Genomic DNA, 16,533 nt, shown 5'->3' on the forward strand with positions numbered 1-16,533 from the left:
AATCTTTGGGGAGGGCGTTGAATATAGGCATATTGTCACTTAAAACGTTTTAAATTGACAAACTATCAAAGGGGCTATTAACCTGCAAGCCCTTCGCGGAGGCGGCAGGAGTGGTATCAAACTCCCTATCCTAAAACGCAACGTCTTTCCCAAAGCATAAGCTTGAATCTCCAGGTATTCTCGATGCAGACGACGGAAGCAATACTGCCTTCAATCGAACCGTGCACCTCAAGAAGGCCAGAGGGGTCGGATGGGGTTTCTTCTGCAAGAGTGATAGTGGATATCTCTTCCTTCGAGATGTCCGTGCTTTTCGTGTTGCTTGCGCAAAGGTGGCAGGTCCATTTTCTTCTCCGTTGTTTGTTCAACCTTTTAACTTTAGGTGGCTGGCACTCACGACAGAAGATTCTACGACACTTAACACAAAGTAACGCCGGGGCCTCCGGTTTGCATCCACATTCGGCACAGGACTTTTGCTGAACGCCCGTTCTATCTTTCATTGTATACAGCTGAATTGGAAGCTAAGGATCTGAGCTGAAAAAGGGGACGAATGGCACGTCGAGAAAGGCAGCAGTCGGGTAGGTGAAAAGCAGGGAGCAACAAAGTCTTGCTGCAATTGGACAGCTTAGCGGCTTGAAGTGTTGGCTAAATTCTGGAGATGCACAAATTGAGTAAGTCTTGAAAGAGCAGCTCGGCTATGTGAGACCTGTTGATGAGTGTGTCCAGCAAAAAGCGGTCAACTTATAGAAAACTTGATTGCCAGTAGACAAAAATAGTCAAAGTAGGTTGCTGAGATCCTTCTAATTCGCTGTCAACATACAATCTCTTAAGCTGAACAGATGCATAAGTAGGTCAGAGGTATAAAAGTCGCACGCTTACAAGCGGTCAACTAACGGAAAACTCCCAGCGCAGAGGAACTGCTTGACCTTGTGATGTAGCCTGAAGCGGACAGTCGTTAGCCAGCAGAGTAGTCCAACAGAAGTGAAGTTTGAATTCAGGCCTCGAGACAAGCAAAGATGGCAAATGTGAATATAGGTAAGAAACAGATCATGCAAAAATCATAATTACTTTTAGCATTAGCATTAGTAGAGGCATTTGATGCAAGAAAGCAAGCTTATGCAGCATCAGCCAAAAAAAAAAAAAAAAACCCACTGCAACTTCACCCCTCTGTTCGTTCCAAATACCTGTCCAGCTGAGCCTTAAACTTATTTAGGCTATCAACCTCCACCACAAGGGATGGAAGTCTGTTCCACCAACCAACCACCCGCTGGCTAAAGGCAAATTTCCTCACGTCTATCCTACATCTGTCTTTCCTCAATTTGAATTTATGCCCTCTCAGGTGATTTTTCTGAGCTAGAGGAAGAATCCCATCAGCATTGAGCATGCTTAAACCATTCAAGGCTTTATACACGTCTATCAGATCACCTCGCTGGTGCCTAGTCTCCAGACACTGTAATTTTAAAAACTTAAGCCTTTCTTCGTAAGAGCACCCCTTTGTTCCATTCACTAATCTTGTTGCCCTTCTCTGTACTCGTTCCAGCAGCTCTACATCCTTCTTGAAATGAGGCCTCCAGACCTATATACAGTACTCTAGGTGTGGCCTGACCATTGCCTTATACAATGGAATAATCACCTCCTTATCCCTGCTGGAAAAATTCCTGTATATCATTGACAATACTCCATGAGCTACTCTTGCAGCCCGTCTGCACTGCTCAGGGAACTTCATATCTGCCTGCACAACCACCCCCAAGTCCCTTTCATTCTCTACCACTGTCAGTGTAGTACCACAGAGTTGATACGTTGCTCTGGGGTTGCTGTTTCCCATGTGTAGTACTTTACATTTGTCAATTTTAAACTTCATTTGCCACCTCTCAGCCCATCTGCTCAACCTTTCCAGATCCTGTTGTAGCAGCATAGTGTCAGTAGTGTCCTTGACAACCCTGCCAACCTTTGTATCATCTGCAAACTTGGACATTAAGCTTGATATACCATCGTCAATATCATTTATAAATACAGAAAACAATAATGGACCCAACACTGAGCCCTGAGGGACTCCACTAATAACATTAGTCCACGATGAGCATTGTCCATTGATTACCACTCTCTGTCTTCTCCCCCTCACCCAACCCTTTATCCAAAGCAGCAATTTGCCTCCAATGTCACACTGCTCCAATTTGTGTAGCAGTCTTCCATATGCAACAGTATCAAAAGCCTTTCTAAGATCTAAGTATATAATATCAAAGTTATTCCCTGCATCCAGTTCTTTTGTGACTGCATCATAATATCCAATCAAGTTGGTCAGGCAAGACTTCCCCTTAACAAAACCATGCTGTGTCTGAGCTATAACTGAAGTCTTGTCTAAATGATCCTGCAGTGCTTCTTTAACCAGTGCCTCCATTAATTTTCCTGGAACAGAAGTTAAGCTCACAGGTCTATAACTACTTGTGTCAGCCTTTGATCCTCCTTTGTGAATTGGGCTCACATTTGCACATTTACAGTCTATGAGTACCTCCCCTGGGTCCAAGGAAGCTCTCATAATTATGGCTAAGGGTTTGCTTACTTCCTTTGCTGCCTCCTTTAATATAATTGGATAGATCCCATCCACCCCGGGTGCCTTTCTTGTGTTTATCTTCAACAGTTTCTCCTCCACTTTACTCCCAGTTATTTCAAGATTCTGTAGCTTACTGCTAGAGTTGAATACACCTCTGGCATTCCCCTTGCTGAATAACTCCTCATGTGTGAATGCCGATGCAAAATATTCATTTAGTTTGTTAGCTACCTGAGCAGGATCATCAACAGTTGACCCATCAATATCAAGTGGACCAATCTGATTCATCCCCTTCCTTCTAGAGTTAACATAAGTAAAGAACTCTTTGCTGTTTTTCTTTGCATCCCTTGCCACGGATTTCTCGTAATCTGCCTTTGCCTGCCTAACCTCCTTTGTAACTTGGTTGCATATCAACTTGTATCTATCATAGGCTTCTGTGTCATGTGTTAATTTGTAAGTATCCCATGCATTTTTCTTCTCTGCCATATGCCTCATTACTTCATCTGACATCCATTTTGGCCTAAACCTTGAACACTTAAAAGGTTAGGGTTGCAATCTTCCACAGGATGCACTGTATTACCACTAGGCAGGTCACTATACAAAAAAACTGGTGTAACTCGCGAAATAAATACATGAAAACACTGTAAACTTGAGGAGCACAAGGTTAGACAGTCTTCATAGCTACGCACACTTCATTTGACGCAAACGACAGAACTTCTGACAAGCAGCGTGATTTTGTTGCACGACAATTAGCATTGGCATTAGTAGAGGCATATGATGCAAGAAAGCAAGCTTATGCTGTTTTTTTTTTTTTTTTTTTTTTTTTGGTTTTTAGGAGCATATTGCTCCGGGAATATGCGGTGGTCATTCCCTGACCTTGCCGCCTACTCCGTATTTGGTGGTGACGGACTCGAACCCCGGTCTAATCAAGAAGCGTGTGCTACGCACTGTTGCTCCTTCCCACCTGGCTACGGAGGCGCCTGCAACCTTATGCAGCATCAGCCAAAATAAAAATAAAAAAAACCCTTCCACTTCACCCCTCCGTTCGTTCGAAATACCTGTCCAGCTGAGCCTTAAATTTATTTAGGCTCTCAACTTCCACAACAAGGGATGGAAGTCTGATGCACCAACCAACTACCCGCTGGCTACAGGCAAATTTCCGCACATCTATCCTACATCTGTCTTTCCTCAATTTGAATTTATGCCCTCTCAGGTGATTATTCTGAGCAAGAGGCAGTATCCCATCAGCATTGAGCATGCTCAAACCATTCAAGGCTTTGTACACCTCTATCAGATCACCTCGCCGGTGCCTAGTCTCCAGACACTGTAATTTGCAAAACTTAAGCCTTTCTTCGTAAGAGCACCCCTTTGTTCCATTCACCAATCTTGTTGCCCTTCTCTGTACTCGTTCCAGCAGCTCTACATCCTTCTTGAAATGAGGCCTCCAGACTGTATACAGTACTCAAGGTGCTGCCTGACCATTGGCTTATACAAGGGAATAATCACCTCCCTATCTGGCGCCTCCGTAGCCAGGTGGGAAGGAGCAGCAGTGCGTAGCACACGCTTCTTGATTAGACCCGAGTTCGAGCCCGTCACCACCAAATACGGAGGATGTGGAAAGGTCAGAGAATGATCACCACATATCCCGGAGCAATATGGCCTTAGTTGCTAATGCTCCTAAAATCCAAAAAAATAAAAAATAAATAAATAAACCTCCCTATCCCTGATAGAAAAATTCCTGTATATCATTGATAAGACACCGTGAGCTACTCTTGCAGCCCGTCTGCACTGCTCAGAAAACTTCATATCTGCCTGCACAATTACCCCCAGGTCCTTTTCATTCTCTACCACTGTCAGTGTAGTACCACAGAGTTGATACGTTGCTCTGGGGTTGCTGTTTCCCATATGTAGTACTTTACATTTGTCAATGGAACTCCACATACGGCCAACACAAATTGTGAGTGGTTGCGCCATAATCGTTGGGAAACTCTGTCACATTCCCCCGCCCCCTACAGTCCAGACTTAGCACCTTCAGACTTCCATTTGTTGGGCCCTCTGAAAAACACCTTTCAGGAAAGCATTTCACCTGGATGAAGAAGTTCATCAGGCGGTGCAATTTGGTTAGTGCATGTGGGCACGGGCTTCTTCAGTACTGGTACACTGCATTGATAAACTGATCCATCGTTGGGACAAGTGCATCAATAAAATTGGAGACTTTTATGGAGAAGTAGCACATGTTCACTTATTTCTTGGTGTGTATTTTCAACTTCGTATTATTAAACATCATCGAGAAAAAAATGTGTTACCTTACTTTTTGGAAACCTCTCGTAGCAAAATTCCTGTATATCATTACCACATGAGTTGCTCTGGCAGCCTGTCTGCACTGTTTAGAAAACTTCATATCTGACTGCACAATTAACCCCAGGTCTTTTTTTTGTTCTCCCACTATCATGAGTGTAGTTCCACACAGCTGGTATCTTTTTCTGGAGTTACTGCTACCCATATGCAGTACTTTGAATTTTAGCATTAGCATTATCAGAGGCATATGATGCACATAAGCAAGCTTGTACAGCATGAGCCAAAAAAAAAAAAAAAAAAAAAAACTTCCCAATTCATTCATCCATTCTCTATAAAAGTTTGTCTACTTCTTCCTTGAATTTATTTAAGCTATCAACTTCCACAACAACAGATGGAAAGTTGTTCCAGCAATCTACTAACCGCTGGCTGCAGGTAAATTTCCGCACATCTATTCTACAACTGTCTTTCCTCAATTTTAATTTTTTTTATTCCACAGGTGATTAGTTTGGGCAAGAAGAAGATTCCCATCAGCATTGAGCTTGCTCAAACCATTCAAAGCCTTATACATCTCAATCAGATCACCTCGCGGGTGCATAGTCACAGTTCAAATGACTTATTCATAGATATATCTAGTGATTGAAGTTGAGATGTGAATCCTCCAGGTATTACAGCCAATTCAGTGCTGCCATTTCTTATTTTTTTTTTTTGTTTTATGAACTATATTTTGAGCCTGAATTCTTATAATTTTTATTGTTATGGCAATGCAATTTTGTCTATAGGTTTTTACCCATTTCAATCAATCACTTTCTAATTCTGGCCAATTTGCAACTTTTCCGAGCAAAGAACGACTTTTCTTTAAAATGGGTTTTAAACACATCCTTTTGATCTATTTTTTTTTTTAATTGGAAGAGTAGAAATTGTCTTTCAGCTATTCCCTTTCAGTTTAAATCCCACAGTTATGAGTTACGTGATTTTTCCCTCCTCGTTTTTCTCCATATGTACGTAAGGGGTCGTAACAGTTCAGAGCACTCGTGTTGTTATAATATGAGCAGGACTGATGAACACCATATTTCCGAAAATCTGACCGAATGCCGAGTTGGGAAACTCCTGTGGCCGGCTACCTTTGCAATGCATCAATCTCTTGTAGAAGGTGCATCCCGATTTCGTGATAATATTTTTTAAAATAAGTGCGTCTTATACACTGAAAATTATGTAATACAAAAATTAATTTTAGCATAAAAGGGTGCGTGCTTTTGATACTTTCCACTTTTGTTTCTTTATCTTAAAATGAAATTTTTGCATCCGATTAGGTTTGGAAAAGGAATAATTTTTTTTATTTCTAATTTGCAGATAAAAGAATTCAGTGTGCTGACAATATAAGGTACTGCTGACCGTTTGTCATGCATCATCCTAAAAAATGTTGGCTAGTGATGTCCTGTGCATTGTATCTTAGCAGCCCTCAGAAACCTATGTGAACATACCGTTGTATGTCCAAGCGAACCAAAGTCTTGGTTCCTAAGTACCCAAGGTTCTAATTCACTGGTGGAGGACATATTTAATGGGACATTTTTTACCAAGGAAATGTAAACCAAATAAAATATAGTGGCTTGTTTTGCAGTTAAAGCCCCATTGTCGAGTTCATCAAGCTCCATCTTTTGCAATATCATTCTCACACAGATACCTGCTGACCAGAAATGCAGAGATAGGCAATAAATGAAATAAACGTTAATTAAAAATTTATACATGTATATGGTTGTAGGGTTTTAGCCCTACAACCATATATATGTATAGATTTTTCGCAACATCAACTTAGGCCATGTTGCGAATATCTAATATGTCTGTACATTGTGTATGTTCTGGGGTCGGTTTACTGGATGAAGACCCAGAGTTCTTCGTCCAGTAAACCAGCCTTAATCTTTGTATACTGTTTCATACATCCTCACAAACAAACAAAAAATCAATCGATCGATTTCTAAGCGTGAAAAAAATGCTTAAAAATTCGTCGATGGCCAGTACAGTAGTACTCGTTCAGCCATGCTGTGACCTGCAAGTTCAACCCAAAATGAGAATGGTCTCCCATCTTAAAAGAACATGGATACAGCTAAAGAAACAGCTTCCAACAATGTGGGCAATGAAGGAGTTTGTTTATGCATGGGTTATACACACACATCATTTCTACTACAAATTGGCTTTGATGAATTGAATTTGATTAAGTTGACTTTGATGTGATTGCACTAACTTTTTGAAAAATTAATTTTACAACCTTTAAATGTGCTATAATTGTATGAATGGAATTTTACACGGAAAGAGGTACTTAACATAGTTCCAATTCTACAATCAGCAAACAAGTTCAAATTGAACGTGCATTTCAATTATAATATATGCGGCCCCATAATGCAGACCCCACACATTCACTCTAAATTAAAACTACTTGTGATTACTTGAAAATTGAGAGATAAATTGAGTTTTTGTAGATAATATTGCCCACATTCTGAGATATTTCTTGGATAAATGCCTAAGAGTACGAAGGGTTTGTTTATGCATGGGTGATGCACACACATGTCTATTACCAAAGTAGTTTTAATGCATCATTTTAATTATATCTCATAACTGGGTTGTAACTATTGCAACAACAGGGTACCTACCCACCCACCGAAGAGAGGCCAAAAATCCTTGTTTGTAGTTTTGTGGCACAAAAGCTATTTCGGCTATAATTCGCCTCAAAAAGCCTTGAAACGGTGCCACTGGGTGGTGGTATCCGCCGAGAATAAGTAACAATAGTCTTCTCCATAGCTGAAGCGGTTCTTATTCGAGGTAATGCAATACCATGGCAACTTGTTGTGAAGGCATTCACAATATGAGATATAATTAAAAGTTTTACAGTTTTAATATGTGATCTGATCGAGGTGTTTAAGACTATGAATGGATTGAGCCAGCTCAATGCTGATGGGATATTTCCTATTGCTCAGACCACATGCATGAGGAGGCACAAATTGAAATTGAGGAAGGAAGGATGGTTGCAGAATAAATGTGCGGAAGTATGCCTTTAGCCAGGGGATGGTTGATTGCAGGAACAAATTTAAATAGTTTAATAGTTTAATGCTAATGCCAAAGTTAGCACAGTCTGTTTGTTATTATTACTTTTTTTTTGGAAGATAATTTATTATTAGAAAACGCGATGCAAGGAAGCAAGCTTGTATGATAGCTCAGTCTCATCTTTCCATCCCCTCCAATGATTTGTCTAATTCTTCCTTAAATTTATTCCAGCTACCCACTTTTGCATCACCAGATGGAAGTGGGTCGTTGGAATTTGCCTTCAGCTAGAAATCAATTATTCCTTAGATGAAAGCAAATTTTCTTATAGCTAAGCCATATTTTTTTGAATTTAACTTTATATCCCCTTATGTGTGTTTCTGAAAAAGGGTCAGGATGCCTTCAGCATTTAATTTACTCAATCGATATAAAGCTTTAATCATTTCAATAAAGTCTCTTTCCAAGTGCCTATCGCATTAGTTTTCAGAAATGAAATCTTTCGTGGTAAGAGTAACCTTTGTGTCCTTGACTAATTTTGTTACTGTTGTCTACACCCGCTTCAACAGATACACACCCTTTTTAAAATGAAGTTTCCATACCTGTTTACAGTGCTTTAGGTACGGCTTAACCTTATAAAAATGAATAATCACTTCCGTGTCGGTACTGACAAAATTTCAGTATATTATTGATAGAACTCCATGAGCTGTCCTAACAGCTCAGAGAACTTCATTGCAGACTATATAATTATCGGCAGGTCTCTTTCGTTCTCCACCACCTTGAGTATGGCACTGACTTAATGTTCTTTTGAGGTTTTGAATTAGCATTTTTCTGTAGATAAAGCTAAGTTTTATCTTCTGTATACTATATACCCCAGGGGTTCACATCTGGTGAGTATGGGCTTGGCACACGCAGGATCCTGAGATGGATATCATCATTCTTATCTTTTTTGGTGATTCTCTCTCTCTCAGGGTAACTCGGAAATTTATTTTAGCTGGTGTAGCCTAAGCCTCAGGCTTCCTTGCACTATATGGCTAGTAAGAATAAGAATAATAAGAATATCTGGCCAGAAAATGCTCAGGATCTGCTTGATAACGAACAAAGAGTTTGAGGTTTTTAATCGAAGAAGTTTCTGATTGGGAAATCGTGGGATGCATCGTTCGGAAACCTTTGTAGTATGTTGTACCTAATTCATTTGACAGAATGTTTTGCATAGCCTCCACTATTTTTGTAACCGTTACCGATTATCCACCACCATGTTATGCATTTTAATGATGTTTTTTGGAGTGATTGCTGCTGATAGAATGCCACTTTGTCTTCGATGCTGATTCTCAATTAAATTCAGCCACGAATTTTTGATAGTTCAGTATGATAGGGTATATTCTCTTAATGTATTTGTCATGTCGTCATGGATATGCTTGCTCGATGTCCCGTTTTGTAAATATATTTTATCACGACTCAATGTCCAAGTTTTTTGTATGGTGCAGGCTCGAACTTCAATGACCAAAAAAGCTATTTAAGTTAAGAACTATAACTTTATATGCGTTCACATAAAGATTCAGATTACTGAATGAAAGAACACCAAAAAATACATCTCCCTTCTATGGAGGTGAAAAACATAATAAAAAAACCTCATACTTTTCTCGACTGTCTTCGCGGTAGAAAAGTTGGTATCATCGCTCTCTTTCAAACACCAAATGGAAAAGACTTGCGTTTGAATCCCATCAACGACATGAGGAATTATGGGCCCTTTTCTAATGTGGCTGAGTTGGTCGGTGTCAAATCAACCAAAAAACTTCCTCGACTACTGGCCGTATTGGCAGGCCTGGCAGTATGGAAGTTTCGCCACTAACGCAGACATTCATACAGTGTGAAGTTAAGCTTTATGGAGAACTACTTCATTTGATTTAAGTATATTTAGGGTTATTAAGTATGATACTCTCGCCTGAGCCTGACTAACCAGCCACGATGTGTGTGCTACCCACTTGGGCAGTAATCCAGTGTAAAATAATTTCAGAAAAATTGGAATAACAATTGGAGTCAGCATTCATTCGAACAGTAGGATTTAATTTCTAATGATTCAGTCAGCAATAGATAAAAAAATTTAAATATAAATACTTTATTTTCTTCAATTTTTTTATGTACAATAAATGAAAAACACAATAAATTTAAATTATATTTTTTACAAGTCAGTTTTCCATAATAAACTCAAACGAATCAGAATATTATGAAAATAATATTTTTACATTACACTGTTGGTCTTTCAGATTTTCATTTTACTTCCATAATGGGCTGAACGAAACATTGCTATTGACATGATTAAAATAATTAATTCACTTTTCATTATATCAATTACACACATACGTCGAGCAGACAGTTAATTTATGTAACCAGAATACTTCTCTGAAAATTTTAAGGCGAGAGGAAAGTTTGCTCATTAATGAAGAAAACGCGCATATCAACGGAATTAAATTATATACAAAATTAGAGCTGTAAATAAATAAATAAATAAAAATATATCTTGAAATTAGAGCTATAGGATATGAACTATTCAGTAAGCCTGGATGTCATCTGAATTCTTTGCGAATGAGCTTGTATGTGATATGTTTAATAACTACAAACGTTTAGGACTACGTACACAATAGTTCGTTAGTATCTCATTACCTCAATGTCTTAAAATTATTTGTAAAGCAAAGTACCTGATCTTTTTGTGGTCTATGGCCCTGATGTGCTCAGCGCTTTTTGTGTAGTTTATAGAGTGTGACTGCTCCGACCACAGGTAGTATTATAGGGCTTACTGCAAGGCACACTGGAAGTAAAACAGCACCAATTATTACTTTACCAAGAAGCACAGTTCCTCTTACAGACAATCTAACGAGGGGTTCATCGGGATGGTATCTGTACTTACATCCCAGTACACTATATTTCGAATCGTGGTTTCCAAGGAACTTTACACCATTTCTAGGAAGTCCACACTCGTAGCAGAAGTTCGTGTTACACTGTATACACTTCATTTCACTGCATCCTCCATCCTGCTGAAAGTAAGCCTTACACTTGGGACATTTCCTAGCATTTCTCAGCCCACCTAGTTCCTTTCTTTTGCACCATTTTCTAAACAATGGATCCCGTTTCTGAAACTCTTTGCACTTGAGAGCATCGTGCCATGCAACTTCGCACTGAAGGCACCACACCAGATCACATAATTCGCACGTGACCGGACGTTTCCTTTTCTTGCGACTAGAGATGTGCTGGTATGGGTGGTTGCAGCGGGGGCACTTCTTTGTCGCGCCGTCCAGTATTCGTCTTCTCAGTAAGGTGATATATATTTCTTGTCGCTCCTGATCAAGACACTGTAGAATTTCTTCTCGTTGCAGTCTCACTTTGCACCCGTAACCACAGCATTCCATATAAGGATGGCCATCGTCAACTTTTTGAGAAATGTACTGCACTATGCACTCTTGACACACAACAAGAAAACAACAGGGTCTCACTTGGACGTACGTGGTGCTGAAACAGACTGTGCATTGATCTATGTGATCATAGACTTCTTCAAGGGTGTCTCCAAGGTAGAAAAGAGTATAAACTTCTTGGGTATCAACAAAATCAGAACGCTCTAGTGGAGAAACGTGTCCACGATCACGTCCCTCAGCGTTCATTTTAGTCTCAGATCGATGTGACTTCATGGCTTCTTAGATGTTACCAGTTGGTCGCAATTCTCTTCATCCACCACTTATTAGTTTAGGTGTCCACAAATCTACAAAAACTGAAGCGAAATACAAATAACTGTCATAAACTGTCTGTTACTAATTCTTCACGTCAACAGTTAACGTCATTATCCAAACATATCAGAGTTTCCCGTTCGACATATCTATTATTGCTCACAAACTTAAACGAGTTTTTATGATTCAAAAGCGGTGACATCAGGTTGTTTTTATCATTCGCCGATTGCTATCTACCATGTAATCACGGGTAGCTTCATCACCAACGGGTTTCCTACCGCAATTTCTGGTGATTCAGTGTCAGCTGACCTTGATATCAGCTGATTGTCACAGCGAAGACAAATTACGTTTTAGATTACGCTAAGCGATTGAAAAGTTTTTAGTGGTTTCCCATAGTCACAAACACACATGCTCGCCCGTGTTATCACTTCCATTTGATCGACTAATATTTTACGCAGCTACCTTATTTGGGTCCGAACTTTCAACCTGGCAGTGTGCCAATAATTCAACTATCGAGCATCAAATTGACGTCAGAGGCCACGTGAGAGCATGTAGCGTCATCTGTGTACAATATTTCCACTCAACAAGATTGAATACCTTTTCATTCGATGATTTGACAAATCGCTGTCCACTTCTTCCTATGACGTTCGGGATGACTCATTCAATTGTTTATAAACAAAGTCTGAAGGGAAAATTTTACGAAATAGTACGCTTGTCAATAAAATACGTAAATGACATTACTGTGCAGGAGTGATAAAAAAAAGTTCAGAGATTAATATTTATTAAATGATGAAGCTTCAGATGGATCCCCTTCGAAGAAGACCTTGACAGTGTATATATTATTTTATTTCAAAAAGTGTACACAACAGGAAACCCAATTACCGTGCAAAGCAGAGAAAATAACATTCAGTTAATAGTAACGTAAGAGAATATTTTCTATAGGTACTTTTGGAATTTCTAACAGCTCCCGTGTCGCGTGTCCTCCATGACAGTATAGTGGTTTCGCCAATTGTCACTCGCTTAAAGAGGTCTAGGTTCAATTCCCGTCACAGGCTGGAGGAATTTCCAAAGTCCTCTTCAATTGAGGTCGAAGTTAGTCCATCTAAGATGGACGGGGTAGGGTTCCTCTGGTTGCAAATTTTCTGCTCAGTAAAATCACTCATCTTAAAATGTGACGAAACACGAAAAAGACTTTCTGTTCAACACGTGCTATTTCAGAATGACTTTAGATAAACGTTGATTTATGCGTTACTAAGTATGGATGAGTCACCAAACATTTGGCAACCAAAGTCGTAACTCGTTATTTCAAGATCCAAAATCCCTGAGATTTTTGATCAGACTTCGTATGATCGAAAATCAGAATGGCATTCCTCATACGCTCCGGTCCATTTCGGGCTTTGTTCATAAATGTTGAATACCTGTTTCAATAAAAGTTATAAATGACACGTTTAATCTGTATTTCTATATAACAACTACAAAAAAGGAGATATTCTGACAATAAATTTTTCGTACTTAAGTAAATCTATAGTGTGTTTTAATACAGGATTTCAATTTTAATTTTTTTTTTTTTTAAATACAGGTTTCCAACTGTTTTAGAACGCGAATAAAGTTTGTTTGCACAGAACTAAGAAGTATACACTGTACTGCCACTTTATTAGGTACACCACTGCTGTGCACACAAATGGTTTCTCCCACAACATTGCAAGTCACATGACTACAGTTGTGGATATAAATGCAGCAGAACAACCTTTCCAGTATCAGTTAAGCGTGCAAACCGTAACAAGAATAGAGAAACGGGGTGATCTAACGGACTTCGAACGTAGCATGGTAGTAGGTGCAAGACGTGACCAAGTGTGCAACTCACATGACCACAGTTGTGGATATAAATGCAGCAGAACAACCTTTCCAGTATCAGTTAAGCGTGCAAACCGTAGCAAGAATAGAGAAACGGGGTGATCTAACGGACTTCGAACGTAGCATGGTAGTAGGTGTAAGACGTACTGGACAAAGCATCTCTGAAACGGCAGTTCTCCTGAACTTTTTCACTCACCACAGTTTCAAGGGTGTATCGAGAATGGTGCAACGAACAGAAAACATCCTCTGAACGGCACTCCTGTGGAAGAAAATATCTTACTATTATTATTAGCCATATGGTGTAAGGAAGCCTGAGGCTTATGCTGCACCAGCTAAAAAAAAAAAAAAAAAAAAAATTCCCCGAGTTACCCTGAGAGAGAGAGAGAGAAGTAGAAAGGAATCACCAAGAAAGAGAAGAATGATGAGAGAGATCAGAGGAGGATGGCTAGAATTGGGCAAGCAAACAGACGGGCCACAATGTCGCACATCACGTCAGAATACAACCTTGGTGCGCAGAACAAAATATCGCAACGCACCACTAGTCGCACTTTGTCGCGAGTGGACGGCCACATCGCGTACCTTTGTTGTCAATGAAGAACAAGAGAGCACCCTTCCTGTGGGCACAGCAACACTAGCACTGGACTATCGAGGATTGGAAAACAGTTGCTTGGTGACGAGTCGAAGTTCCTGGTGCATCATGTTGATGAAAGGCTCAGAATTTGGCAAAAACAACATGAATCCATGGACCCGTCAATGTCTGACGACTACTGTGCAAAAGGTGGTGAGGGCAGTGTTATGGTGTGAGGAATGTTTTCTTCGCACACGTTGCGTCCATTGATACCCATAGATTCACGTCTGAATGCCACATAATACCTAAACATCATTGCTGACGAAAATACATCCGTTCATGTTGACAGTTTATCCTCAGTCAGATGGTTATTTCCAGCAGGATAATGCGCCGGTGCACAAAGCTTGAATCACTATGGAATAGTTCCAGTTCCAAAGACTTTTCTTTGCTGCAGTGGCCCGCTCAGTTCCGGAATCTCAATCCCATTGACAATCTTTGGGATGAGCTGGAAAGGGCTGTTCGCTGGAGGCCTACACTTCCGTAGAATTTCAAGGAACTGCGTGACACACTCATGTCTGCATGGTACTCCATTCCTGCACAACGTTTTCGGCATCTTGTTCAATCCACGCCTAGACAAATTCAGGCTGTTTTGAAGGCTAAAGGAGGTCAACACGCTACTAGATAGGTGTACCTAATAAAGTGGCGGCACAGTGTATATTCTTAAGAGGTATATATATATATATATGTATATCGAAAAAACTTTCAAAATAATGAGAATTACCTCAATATATGCATGTTGGATGTTTCTTCACTAACATTCTCCTTGAATTTAAACGAATATGCGCTAGCCTAACCTTTTTCCGTTTTTTTTTTACCTGATGAAATTTGTAATATAAAAATAAAGAAATTAATTCTACCATCGGAGGAAAATTATTTCTAAACCTACGCGGAAATTGCAGACTGCACAATCATTCTATCCGATCATCTATCACGTTTCAAATAAATGATTTAGTTTATCATATCTCGTCCTATCAGGGATCGACAGCCTTACTCTGCATGCAAGATTAAAACAGATAAGGCTTCAGTAAGTGTTTCTCGCTCCGCGGCCTCAGAATTGACTCTCCATGCTATTAGTGAGGACCATACTTTTTCATTTCATGATGCAAAAATTATTTACGTCCAACATAACTATACAAAATTATTAATTGCTGAAACGCTGGTAATTAAATTAACTTGTAATTCGATTAATGTACGACGCCCCTACCCTATTTCCGATTCTTGGTAGTTTGCGCGCATGCTCCATGACAGCAAATAATCTCTCACACAGAGACTGTAGTAAGAGGATAAGACTGAGATAAGACTCACACAGACTGAGGATAAGTAGTAAGATACAGAATGGTCATTGCTCAATTACTCCCGGCGCCATTATTGTATGAAGGTGGAACTAATGCAACCATCAAAACCGACAGAGTACTAACGCGCATGTCCAATACTAATAAAGTCGTTACTGTATTTGGATTTGATTAGTGTTAATTGAGCGTAGCAAGTTCGATTTAAGTTGCTTTTTTTGTTATTATAATTATTATAACTAAATATTTGTGTAGTTGTCTACTGACATCATGGACACAGAAAGAAGTGTTTCTTTTGTAACAAATCTGGAGTGCGATTCCATCGTTTTCTGAAAGAAGGTCGTGAAGGAAGAATGAGAGGAAGACCTCTTTCTCGGTCTTCCTCTCATTCTTCTTCCTCCCGGTTCCCTTCCATTGCTTTCCTAGCTCTTGAGTCTTGAGCTCTTTATCACTTCTACTATATACGGTTCTCTCCATACAGTTCCTTCAGCTCTTCGTTTGTCCTTATTTTCCACTCTTCCCCGACTTTTATCGGGCCAAAGATTTTCCTTAATATCTTCCTTTCTCACACATTTAAAAATGTTTCATCCTTCTTATTAAGCACCCATGTTTCCCTAGCATAAGTCACGACAGGTCGTACCACTGTTTTGTATAACACTAATTTCGTTCTTCTAGAACGAAATAGCCTTAATCAAAAGTGTTTCTGCAGGGGAAAAATAGCACCAGCATCAAGAGTAGTTTGAATTTCTGGGGTGTTAGTACTGTCATTTTGAATCATAGCGCATAGTTCCCAGATATTTAAAGGATTCTGTTCTATTGAAACTCTGCTTCGTTGTTTGCCATATCTGTTGAGTACTTTATCTCTCCTTGTAATCATGAACTTCGTTTTATTTTCATTTATCTTCAACCCAACCCTTTCTGGCTTATTTCTCAAACTCTTCAAAAGCTGTTTTCAGAATATGTGGGTTTCTACCAGTCATCACTACACCATCTGCAGAAGCTAAGTCCTGGTAGAGTCCGTTGTATATGATTCCACTGAAGGTGGCCAATACTTTCCTCATAACCCTCTCCAATACCAGATTAAAAAGGACCAGCGATAAAGGCCGCCCCCTTGTCTCAGCCCTCTCCTCACTTCGAAACAGTTCCCTTGCACTTGCTTTCCTCCAGCAT

At 39.7% G+C, this 16,533-nt stretch overlaps 1 pseudogene; it reads right to left on the bottom strand.

The window, feature by feature from the left end:
- Nucleotides 1–10,605: 10,605 nt before the first annotated feature.
- Nucleotides 10,606–11,529, bottom strand: LOC150080005 (E3 ubiquitin-protein ligase RNF217 pseudogene; annotated as a pseudogene).
- Nucleotides 11,530–16,533: the final 5,004 nt, after the last annotated feature.

The sequence above is a fragment of the Mastigoproctus giganteus genome, chromosome 10 (assembly GCF_048544385.1).
Source record: "Mastigoproctus giganteus isolate SK-2022 chromosome 10, ASM4854438v1, whole genome shotgun sequence".
Classification (NCBI taxonomy): Eukaryota; Metazoa; Arthropoda; class Arachnida; order Uropygi; family Thelyphonidae; genus Mastigoproctus; species Mastigoproctus giganteus.